This window comes from Amblyomma maculatum, chromosome 1 (assembly GCF_055883805.1).
Source record: "Amblyomma maculatum isolate TAMU_Amacu chromosome 1, ASM5588380v1, whole genome shotgun sequence".
NCBI classification, from domain to species: Eukaryota; Metazoa; Arthropoda; class Arachnida; order Ixodida; family Ixodidae; genus Amblyomma; species Amblyomma maculatum.
In genome coordinates, this window is record NC_139344.1 from 343,136,820 (window position 1) to 343,150,016 (window position 13,197).

The following is a 13,197-nucleotide window of genomic DNA, read 5'->3' on the forward strand; positions in this document are numbered from 1 at the left end:
AGGCCGCATATATCTGCAAAGAGGCCTCGAGCAATTAAAGGGGTTTTAATCAATCGATACTACACATGGTCGATACAATGTACTTAATTGCTATAAGCTGCATGGTAATGATAGGGATCAAACACTGCTAAAGACAGGTGAACGGCGAGATGATGCTTCCCGGGCTTCAGAGACGTGTATAGGGGAGCAGTGCCTCAAATCAGACAACTGCGCTGCTGAACCTATATTCAACTATGAAAGAGTGCAACTCGTTCCCGGGATTCAGTATAGCGCAATTTAAGATAAGAACACAGACAGAAAGAAGGACCCAGGATTTAGGGCCCTGCCGGTGTCTTTCTTAATCTCAGTGTTCGTCTCTTCAACTGCGCTGTAATGAATTCGGAGAAAGCACACCATTTAGCCGGACTTATAATTATTTTAAAACTCCTACTCGACAACCATGCAGGTATAGCAATGCCCTGCATGCGAAGAATGCTGGCCCTTTTCGACTATAACTGAGTTCCTAAAACTGATTCGACATAGTTTTATAGCATTTTTTTTTTAATAAAGGCGACACTCCAGCCACTATACAGTTATACCCAACTTCAAAATTAACCCACAGCCATCCTTTACTTCGCGTCTTGCCACCCAATGTAATGTTATAGCACGCAAAAGGCAGTTCACGAGCTAATATGCACACTTTTTTTTAATATTATCCTGATTCCAAGGTGGTATCTCGCACAAGATGTTAAACCACGCAGGTACACGTTCGATGAGTTGGTTGGGTGCGTGCTGCAACCATCCCATAAAATGGGAAATAAAAACGACATCCGACGGCAAACCTTCACTTCCTGTACTTTCCTGCTTGCTCTATATAATGCCGTTCTATGCAGACTGGATTAGAAAAAATGCAGAGTAAAGCTAACGGTGGAACACAACCACCTGTCGGCCGAGTGCGCCAGCCGTTGTCATTTCCCTTGCTCGTACAAATTTATATACGGCTTATGCGTGCACTTGGCGCTTCTGCGCTTTGGAAATTCTCTCGATCCCATGGAGCTCTTGCTGACGTCATTTCACTCGCAACTGCCAGGGGATCTGAATTGATTACGCCTTCACCTGCAGGACAGCAGTATAGGTCTGCACAGCAAAATTAACGGCAGAATTTGGGAACACTATCTAAGATAATGTTTGCCCTGTTTTGTGAATTCCCTAAGATACCCATATTCACATTTATCAATAACAACATCGTTTCGTTGGCAATCCGAAATGTTCACTGTTTTCACTGACTTCAGCAATGACCTTTGCATTACAACTGTGCAATGCACCCCGACCATCACGGTAATCTGTGACCCGCAATAGACTAATTTAGGACTCGCAATGTGCTATGTCCCGCGGAAGCTTCTGCGTGCATAGAAAATTCGGACTCCAATATATTATTGTATTCGAGTCAAATTTGTGCACGACTGTTGCCCGCGGTGCACCACGGGAGCTCTTCCGTCTGTCCCTCATTGCCGATGGCTGCAGGCGCGGCCGCGCCTTCGCCGCTCTCATCAGGCAGGCGTTGCGAGTTTCCATTCGAGCCAGGTGAAATTATATGCGCTTTGAGGGCTCGTATACAGACTCACTGGTCGGGGCCGCGGCTATTAAGCGCGCTCTCTCCCGCCAGAGTTGGCTGAATAATTCACGACACGAGACAGACTTCATGCATGGCGCGGAGGAAGCGTTTCCGGGTGCATCCCCCACTTCAGAGCCCCCCTCCCCCCATGTCTCCGTCTTTGGCTTCATGAAGCCCCCGCTTCTGCACTGCTGGCAAGCTCTCGCACTTTCCAAGTTCACGGCTGCTCACTGCGCCGTAGCCGTCTGGGCTCCGCCCGCCTTCATCATCCATACATTGCTCGAGATGCGGGAGCGGTGGCAGCTCCGAACACGGAGCGGATGCCTGTCCGTGCAGCGGAAGGCAGTACCACGCTGGCACGCTTTTAAATAAAATGTTCCGCTAAAAGAAATGGACGTTTCACAAGTCCATATAAACATTCACGAAAATATGCCGTCTCACGTCTGGCTTGAAAAAATCGAAAATAGCCGTCATCATCGATGTTCACCTCTATACTGCATTACAAAGGCACCATCCATAAACCTCCACTTAGATTTTCCCTGTTCTATCCGCCGCTTCCATCTCCCCTTCCACCCCTCCCGGCTGTTTTCTTCCCCTGAGAGTCTGCGTTCTTCCTTTAGCCTATATAGCTAACTGATCAGTCATCCGCTGTATCAAAAAGGTCTTCCTTTGACATTATATGCACTTCTTTTGACCTTGAGCTTGGAATGACGGCTTGCGGGGCGAGTTGGTTCATGACCTGAAAATACTACGGCGCAAAAACGCGTTAACGCAAGAAATAATACGACACCATATGCGCATGTGTCGTCGTATTCTTTCTGGTGTTGTCTTTGTGCCGGTACTGTTTTCAAGGTATAGCTTGGTTATAGTCGAAAGCTATATACACTGAAAGCAAGAAAAATCCATTGCGATGAGAAGTCATTCCAGGTTACAAATAGTAAGGTTTTTCCGCGGTACCTAACCGTCATCTACGAGGAGCGAGTCGTGCGAAAACCTGAAAAGATCTCGATGAAGCGCCGGCCGGACATCGTGTGATCGTTATTTTCGGAATAAGAACTTGCTACACTTGGGCCTTTCTAGCATAAATCCCGCGGTTGACTTTGCAAATAAGCGTCCCTCTGCAGAGTGGACTCGTACGCTGCAGTGTTGCGCATGCGTATACTCTATCCCTGAAGTTACAGCGAAAAGCCGCAGCTCAGACTGAAAAGGCACGCTTATATCCGTCCGATGAAAGTAGACAAGACTCTAGTCGGAACAGTAGTATACGCCTCTTCAAGTAATATTTCAGTGCTATCATTTCGCTATGCACTCCAATGACGAAAGGGAACATCCAGCAAGCAGTGCACAAGCAAGGCCAGGCGGGACGACGCTTGAACACATCGTGAACTCTTAAGTGGAAATTAAGAATTTCACTGGTCCCTCCAAAAGACCATATTATTTATTCAATTTCTATTGATCATTTTGCATTTTTCGCTGTCATGTATATGCCGAGCTGTCGACAAGACCAGGTCAACCTGCTGCGCGGCGTGTACTCCTGGCGTTTATTCAGACCAGATGATATGGCCCCAAATCAAGCAGAGCTATGCACTGCACAAAACTAATAGACAAAATTGGCGCTTTTCACCCGTAGATGTTGGGGAAACATTAAAAAAAGAAAACGTTCCTCGGGATCGATCACTGGAATCTGAGCAGGCCCCTAGAGGCCAAGCAAAGGGGTTACGCGTGCAATACCAAGAAAGCCCACTGGTTTCGCTTTCGAGCAGGTACACACAACTTCCGCTCCAGGGAGACTCTCAGTTCCCTTCGGGACGCCAGCGACCGACGCCCGCCATGGGAACCTGTTCCCCGAACCGATTTGGGTCATTCAAGCATGCTGCATGCATAATGGCCGCGCACACCTTCCTCTCTTCATCGGTCTCACGGGCTCCCGGTCGCGCTAGCGCCTCCCGGTCACAACAGCGCCGTCAGACAGGCGCCGCGCACGTCAGCAGGCGTCGACGAGGCGGCGCGACGGTGAAAGTGAGCCCTAAATCACCCCCCGTCTTCCCTCCTCTCTTCCTTTTTCCTTTTCTGTTTTGTTTCAAGCGTGCACCCCCCCCCCCCCTCCCCGCCCCCCACCTACAGCCACACCTAGCGCGCACATTTTCCCACTGGACCTGAACACGTCCTTCTTTTCTGCTTTCCTTTTCCTCTTTTTCTGCTGCTCCGTTCTTTTTTTGTTTTTTGCTTTTTTTAAAGAAAAATTTGAAGAGGGCGGAGGTGGGGGACGAGTGCTCCGTTGTGAATAAACCCCTGTTTGCCTGCCACCTCGACTTGTCTAGGTGTTGTTGCTGGATGCTGCGTCGCATGTGGTTCCTTTCGTGTGTTACGTGCGCACCATTATTTTCATTTTTGTTTTCTTTTCCCACCCACTTCTGATGTCCCTGCCCTCACTGAATATACCCCCGTTCGAAGATACATACAACACGGTCGGACGGAGCCGGTGCGAAAAAAAGTCCATGTTTATGGGCGACACGTGTTCTTGCATCGCCGCTGACAGCGCGCAACGAAGGGGAAGACGGGTACAAAACTTTCGCTAAAACACGGACAAAGTGCTTCCGGCCTGAAAGAGTCGGTAGTGCACATCGAACATCGGCACGCCCGTATAGTTGTGTGCGCTTGTGCACGTATACGGGAAACGGCATATATACAGCGGTCGGCAAGAATAACATCAACTTTCTGAAACATGAGACCGTTATACCCACCTAACACCGGAAAGCTATAAAGCTGCTTGCACCCGGAGGAGCCATTTGTACTGGAGGTGTGTCCAGGATGCTCTGCTCCTCTGATTGGTGAGTGCGTGATCGATCCCTCACTACGTTTCGTACTGTTTTTATTGCCTCCACCATCGCCACCAGCTGACAGGAAACCAGTGGCGTATAGGTGCATCAAAATTACCACCGCGTGAAATAGGAGCCGCCGTCTAGGCTGATAAACAATGTTCAGTGGAGCAAAGGCAACTTTAGACAGAGCGCCATATGGCACAATGCAAAATTTTCCTTACACGATAAGGCGTCCGAGGTCCATTTTTCAAGCATTACACACAGAGAGAAGCCGAACACGAGGCCAAAGAAAAGTTTGTATTAATCACAGACTGGTGAGTAGCCGGAGTTATTGGGGATCGAACGTCGCACCTCCCATACGGTACTTTAGCTGCTGTATAGGAGCCACATACACGTATTTTCGATATTCATAATCCTGTACTGGGTATTATATACAGGAAAAGTGATGTTTTCACTGCACTCTGTACTGCACTGCACACGTGGATTGCGCAGCAGAGCTACGGCTGCGCCGCGATTTTCAGTATACCGTAGGCCGAGTCCATTCCTTTGATGAAGTTGTTTCGCTTATTTAAGTATTTTAACCAAACGGAACGTTCTTTATGCACTGATGATCGTGTGAAAAGCAGCAAGCATCTTTTGGGCGTTCTCCTCGAAGACAGCCTAACTGTGGTCACGAATTCACGCACGTTTTGTAACCGAACGGGACCAAGCCAAATACGGAGTGTCTATTCCCCAGTATTCCTGCGTCTAACTATACGCCATGAACGATCGCAGCGCGCTACATCTTCCTGAAAGTGATAAGTGATCTTGAGAAAACATGCAACAATTATTGAATGTTCACTGGCGATCACTTCGCTTGCTGCGCGTCCTTTCCTGTCGGCTGTATTACGTTCACAATTTAGGTTGACTACGGCACGAACTGCAGTTCCTACCTTGCTTTCAAAAGTGATGTTCCAACAAGCAGAATGGATTTTGTGCATGCTATGAGATGAAACAAAAGGAGGATATAAACTCTCATTTCGCCAATGCAAGTCGCGCACACAAGCGATATATAAGTGAGTTTACGAAAGAAATAAAAAATGTTTCCATGCGATCGAGCAAAGAATGTATACATAAAAAGCATTGGTACAGAAATGTTCCATCCTCTGAAAAAATGCCAGCCGACTGGTTGACCGGCGAGCCATCACAGATATCAGGTTTTTTTTTTTTTTCCTCGGATCCTCATCCCGCAAAAGCTTTTCCGTGGCTGCATACATAGTCATGGCAAGTGTCCTCTCCCCTCCCCTCTTTACCTACATACATTTCGCTATTGCCATTTGTATACAGTGAGTGACAGCGGCCTACGTGTCAGTCACCGAACAAAAGATTACAACGAGTTTTATGCATCTGTCACTGAGATAAAAAAAGTAAGCGGCGCGTTGTCACAAGAGCAGCAGCAGATGGCGATCATGCCGGTGACAACCGAAATACTTACTATATACTGTCGTTTCGACAATGCCACGCGATAACGACCTCAGTTATATTGTGGTAGCGCTATATATGCAAGCTTATCGCGCGTTCAGACCTGTCTGTGCAGAGTGGCGGCACCATCAAAACGAACAAAATCAGATTTGCTCGTCATTTATCACTCGTCAACTTTCGCATGGTTATACCTTTAGTCTTATCCTTCGTTTCTCTGCACACTCTTCTTGTTTCATTCCCTCTTTCACATGTAATAGAATCAGTATAAAATTAGAACAGGCTTTGCTATACGCGGACCGTGCTCAGTAGTAAAGCATTGTTCCGAAAATGAAAAATCGAGACAGAATACGTGGTTCCGCCCTAACGGGCATGCATATATGCTATAGGAATAGCTCCGTCGCCGATGCATGCACTGCAACAGCTACTGGCCGAAATCAGCTAGAAAGGGACTTTACACGAGACAGCGAACGATATACACGAGGTCTGTTTATTGCAGAAACATCGTGTCAGCCACAGCAGGTCGGCAAAAGACAAAGAGTAGCGCCTGGAAGCCTGCTCATTTACCGCGTCCACGTCTAACCTGAATCACACGGAACGCTGAATGCTCAACTGCGTACACGGAACAAAGCATGAGGATTCAGGTTAGATTTCATTTTACGTTGTTTTTCGGTCGTTCATCAGGGCCTGCATTTTTTGCACAACGTCTCTAACTGGCGTATATTGTTCTGTCAGCCGCTTGATTGCATGCCCACGGCATGTGCCTTGACTCTTCTTTTTTTCTTGTTCTGTGCGCATGCTACTATATACGTTATACATAGAGTAAGGCGAACGTTTAAATGAAGAAACCAGAGAGATAAGAATCCCTGAAAATTAAGAAATTTGGTCATCAGTCGCCTAAAGTAACCAAAGCCTCATTTTATTCCATATTTATTCTCTTAATTTATATCACTGCAGATATAATGGCTAGAAGATTGCGTGAGATAGATCTATCACTTCAAAAACGGTTCCAAAAAAAGCTATAGTTTTTGCAATAGAGCAGTAATTAAAGTTGCGTAAATTTTATGCCACTCAAAATAAAACGGCCAGAAATCAACATTTTTCCCCGCCGTGCTTGGTGGTGGATTGGTTAGGGCGCTCTGCTGCTGTGCGTAATAAGGATGCGGCATCGAATCTCTGCCACTGCCCCCTTGGACAAAAATGGTATATATACTTCACGCGCTCCGAGAAATCTGCCTGCCAGATTTTTCTGACCGAGCAGCAGTTAATTTTGAGATATGCATAACGTACCCTCCTTGATATACTTTCCATCTTATCTAAGCAATTTTGCGTGGCTTTTTATACTGAAAAAAAAAAAATACAATCGTTGTGGTTCGCGTGGAGTATACCACTTTTGTCCACGACTGTACGTGTAAAGCAAGACGCCCGTGTGTTGTGTGATATAAGTGCACGTTAAAGAACCCCATGGTGGTCGAAATTTCTGGAGCACTCCACTACGGCGTATCTCGCATAGCCTGAGTTGCTTTGGAACGTTAAAGCCCATAGACCAAACCAAACCAAAATAACCAACATTTTTTTTTTTTTTGTTCACGGGAAAACTATAGTTTCAAACGTATTTTTGCCAGGCTGCCCATCATGCATATATATATATATATATATATATATATATATATATATATATATATATATATATATATATATATATATATATATATATATATATATATATATATTTATATATATACTGGTCGATGACATCGCAGGCTGTGCAACATGCATGCATAACACGCCTGAGCGTCCGCTCCTTTTCATGAACGTCAGGCACTCAGCAGTGTACAGAAAGCGAGGAATAGATACAGTTTTAGGAAGTGCGTTCTGAACAGTTTCTACTGATGATCTATATATCTCTCTAATTCAATATTCAGGAGTATATTGAAAGATTTATCGAGAGTTTAAACTAATCATCCAGTCACACTTTTGCCTATATATACTTCTGCGACCGGCCACAAACGTTTCTTACCCCGAACATCCAAGATAGAGCTTCAATGCAGGCGCAGGCGCCCTGCACGTGTACCACACTACCGGAAAAACTTATTCCGTTTTCCATGCTGTTGGGCCATTAGTGGCGTTATATAAGTGATCTATCTTTTATTTATGATATCCGTAGTAGCATTTTTTTTTTTTTCAGCAATGTTAGGCCAACATAACAATATTTGCACTTCATGGTAATCGCGATGTTTACGGAGTAGGCGAAATAGAGATGGAAGTATATACTGCCAGGGACGGCATGCACTCTTTCCAATCGTAATAACCATGACTAACTGTCCAAGCAAATGCCCCTCACAGTGTTCCTCCCTAATCAAGAAGATGCTCCATGGACAACCATCCTACACATGCATTGTGGAGACTTTCGAGGCCTCATGCATCCAGCAGGACCTTCGACTGCATGTTCAATTCTATTTCGCGTTTATCTTTTTGTTTTGCGTGCCGCCATCGTTTCTGAACAACACATACCTAGCTCGAGTATTTGAACTTTAACGTATACGATAGATGCACCTCACGTGGGTATCTTTGTGTCTCTTAAAATGCCATTCTTATCATTTTCATTACTATACTCGCTGCAGTGCTATCTATCCATTAGTATTATTTAACAATACCTCAGGCTAAGGCGTTGGCCCTATTGTAGGAGGGGCATTAAAACAAAATTATTGAAGAGTACAAAGCAACTATACAACACGAAGGACACAATTCAAGAACACAGTGCAGCTCAAGCCGCCTTTGGATAGACTTTTAGGAAGTCGTTTCACTCAAAAATGATTGGTGGCAGTTCGATGCCTACTACTGTTTCAAGCAGCTCTTGTCACCCTCCAAGCTTGCGTCACACAGGGTAACTAATTAACATCTAGTTAACTTCATATTTTTGTACTGGCATTTTGAGGGATGCATGTAAGCTGTATTCACCACTGAATAGTGTCGGTGAAATAACGTCCTAAAAATCATCCTTGTTAACCTGTGGTGTTTCTCCTCTTTGCTTTTATCTATACGTGACTGTACGTAGAATGCTCATTAGCATACTGCAAATTAACGCCGGTGATGTCATATTTCAGATAACATATTGATCCCCGTTTTTTCCGCAACGTGATTTCGAGAAGTGAATGGCGCAAGCGGGACCACGCACCCCTATACCGCCTCTACAAGGCTGACCCGTAAATGACTCATAAGTTCGCCTCTGTCATCTCACAGATGAATAGAAGGCTTGCGGAGTTTCCGCCTGACTGCCTGTGAATTCACAGACATAATCACCAACAACCAGACAGAGAAAGTAAGCTTAATTCTATTGCCCGTAATTGAGCCTACACCTATACTGAGCTTATATAAACCGTTCGAGGAGAAAAAAAGTAGTGGATACATGAATGATACAATGGACAGTAGGAGAACGGTTGTGTAAAGTCAAAATGCAACAAAACGTAACTGTAAGCGGTTCCTCACTTCTCTCTGTGCAGCATGAGAAAGTACTATCCTCGCTGGGAGAACGGCAAACATCAGAGGAACGACGCCGAAAATCTATGGCAGCACAACATTTTCTGTGTAACTGTTGAACGTGACTGACAGGAACTTACAAACACATATATATCCTTCAGTCATCGAACGTGCCAAAAGTATCCGCGATCGCTTTATGAAGAAAAGTAACTATTTTGAAAGCACACAACTATATCTTTTTTGAAGGGACACTGGATCGTTTCCTACTCCATACTCTATAGCATCCATGGCTAGCTCGCCCCGCCGTGGCGGTGCAGTGCATGGTTATGGCGCTCGACTACTGTGCCCAAGGATGAGGGATCCAATCCCGGCCGCGACGGCCGCTTTTCGGTGGAGGCGAAAAGCAAGGAGCCCGTGTGCTGTGCGATGAAGTACGTTAAAGAACCCCAGGTGGTCGACATTTCCGAAGCCCTCCACTATGGCGTCTCTCACAGCCTGAGTCGCTTTGGTACGTTGAACCCCACAAACCAAACCAAGACCAAACCATGGCTTGCTCATTTGCAGTGTCGTATTGACCTCATTCGCAAGAATGCATTTTGCTGTTCCGCCACACACGGCAGCACCATCGGCATATACTTAAAAGAGTTCAAGATAGTGCTAAAACAATTTTAGATGGGATACATTAATCAGCGATCAACCATCCCAGAAATGGCAGGTCGAAACAGTCTTTGTTTGCCACTATAGGCTCAGGTTTCCGAAATTATGCCGCTGTCTACAAATTCCTTTTTTTGTGTAGAAAGTTCCCGAATAATCCTAAATATTATATTAACTGATTACAAAAAAAAAAATGTTATTAGCGAGAATGTCACAGTACTTGCAGAATGTTACAGGCATTGAAAAATTCGAAACACTAAGTGGAATTTAGCACAAATATTCAACTAAACTACAACTCGTTACGTATGCAAATTACGATTCTTCACCAAGCATGCATGAATCGCCAGTGTATACATACTTTGCAAGGCGCTTATGAGCTCTCAAGAGAAAGTCTATCATCGGTTCTCGAGGTTCATAACGTATCAGTAATCGTTTTCGTGTATACGGAGATTGAAATGGGCGTTCACATAGCTGAAGTAAATATCGCAGAGTATAGTTCTGGTAAGGAGGGCAGCTAGAAGGCTCATTAGTGACAAACACTCTACCAATGAATGCTTGCGGCTTCCAATATAAGACCTCTGTGCGTCGAAGCTAGTGTCTAGTTCATGCAAGTGACTGAGAATGTTCCAAAGCGACGCTGCAACAGCTTGCATTCGGGAGCGCCATCAGCTTCGAGGTTGATGTTAGAAGGCGTCTGTTTACAGTTGAGATGATGGAAGAAAATTCCAGGGCCTGCCACACCCTTCATCTCTATATGTACAGACCCGACACTGTGTTTGCATATTTTTTTTTTCTTTCTCGGTGGGTGAGGGTGAAAGGGGATGGAAAATTCCTTGTAGGAGCAGGAGTTCAAGGTCAGCTTAGCCATAATGAACAAGCCAGCAAAACGACTGCCTTTTTTTTTAATTTATGGAATAAACTGCTGAGTTTGCTATAACAGCAAAGGCGTATGAGGCGAGTAGAAAATGAGCTAGTTCTTCCCATGTCTGGCCATGGTTGACCTTCATAATTGACCCAGCAATAGTATATTTCAATGAGCTGGAGTGTCTACCTCCCTGTTTAGACAAATCCAATTGCTCTTCTTTCAATTCCTCGGCTATATATGGGTAAGTTGCACACGTCAAATTTCATTTATTTTATTTGCCGGTTGAATCAATGTAGTTCCTTCCCTGACGCGTGCACATCAAGTGACACGATTTTCGATCCGCCTCACCAGAAAGAGATTTTGGAATGAATCTAATCGATCATCGCTCTAATCCTTCGATATCTCTTCAATACTATATCAGTACAAGATACTTTCAGACTGCGTTTCTTTGTGGACCTTACACATCGCACTAATCAAGAATGAGAAATTGTATTCAACTGCAAAGTTTTACTCAGCACACTATAGATGTAGATATATGACAAACTTAGCTGCAAATTATCATCATGCATACTTAAATGTGCAATAATCTAACGCGTACGTTATCTTGGCATACAACTGCGACACGAGATGTTCTTGGGCAGCTTACTACACAACAGGTTTAGGTTTGATGAAATTCAATAAAGCGCAGAGAGGTTGGCAAATTTTCTGTTTGATGCCATAAGGTTGGGAAAAGCGCTGGTGTCCGACAAGCAGACCTCGCAAGGCCAAGCAGATAAGAGCGAGGAAAAGCAAAAACCTCATATATAGTAAATTTGAATTCATAATTTATTCTCAAACAACCCGGTTGATAGCTATTTAAGCAAATACAGATGTCTGCTACCACATCTGCGTTATATAGGACTCATGTCAGGCGTCAATTTCCATTTGTTCTGCATCAGGCATTGTGCACTGTGTGCTGTTGAAATTTATAAATAAACAAAAAACACGGGGACACTTAAGCTCCGCGTTAAATGTATGACTCAATAGTCACGTGTTGTCCTCTACGCATGTACTCATAAGCACACGATATGCATATAAACCCCGCTGGTTCCTATGCAAGCCACACAAGCTTGTCTTGCATGCATAACGTCTGTAGCGTGCCCGGCTCTGAACACAAGGGACGTATATGTTCGGATTCCGCCGAAAAACCGGAATATTCCTCAAAGCGAAATCAATTACTTTATAAAGGGAAGTATTTCAGACACCCTGCGACCTTTATTCGCATTAAAAGCCAAGTTTCAATTATTTTCATTCTACGCCTGACTCAACGTTTAGTCAGCGCTGTGGGGCGTTTGGAATTCCCGCCCAAGGCCATGCATGGCCTTGGGCGGGAATTCCGACGTCACGACCCTTTCGACCAATCAGGATCGATCGCTCACTGCCAAATATACCGAGGACAGTGACACCGCGGCTTTTCTGCAACACGGAATATTAAATATATCATGACTTCGGTCACATTTTTGGCACATTATGTAATCAATTCACTGTCGTGTTTACCAGATTTCTTACTGAATACTGCAAGTTGCCGTGTTTTGGGCATAGTAAATAGTTCAGGGGAATATTAAGGTTTATCCAAACAGGCGCATACTGCAGCCTATCTACCGCTCATGTCCACGTCCTCAGCTTTTTATTTTTTTTAGCAATTTTAGTGCTTGCAACATTTAATAACCTGGTTTCATAAGTGCATCACATCTACTTTCACAGACATTGGTGGACCGGCAGGCTGGCGGCTATGGACATAATTCAGTTACGAATGTAATATTAACTGTCAGACTACAAAACGACTTTACAGCCAACGGTTGCTTTCAGTGCAGGAGTACATGGCATATGCGCACATATTGAAGATGGTGCTAATTAGAATTTAAAAAAAAAAACATAATTGCAGTATAGTGGCTTCAAAACGATATACTCGTGCGCAGTCTTGCTTCAAAGTATTCAAATTTCAAATAAAAGAAGAAAGAAATTATAGTGGAAGTTTTTATATGACGACGGATAAAAAAAAATTAAAAAAAAAAGGTGTATCGTGCTTTCGATTTCGTCGAAGGGGCTTGCCTCAGCTGCCTCGCTCTAAGGAGGAAAATTCACAAGCGCATCGCATATTATTTGCAAGATTTGGTCACTTTCGGTTTGAAGTATTAGGCATCACGTATATAGTTCTGGGTTTTCCGTGTTTACTCCACCAAAGATGTGAAGAATTCCAAGGGTATATGCATAGAGCACCAATATACACACAGGTTAGCCGATGTGATTATCCTTCTCTCGAGCCTTTTTATTTCTTTCAACTA

The 13,197-nt window shown here is 44.5% G+C and overlaps 1 protein-coding gene across 3 annotated transcripts in view; it reads right to left on the reverse strand.

Annotated features, from left to right (window-relative positions):
• Positions 1–13,197, reverse strand: part of LOC146207620 (uncharacterized) — a 122,814-nt gene that overhangs the window by 51,524 nt on the left and 58,093 nt on the right. The gene's annotated exons all lie outside the window — the stretch shown is intronic.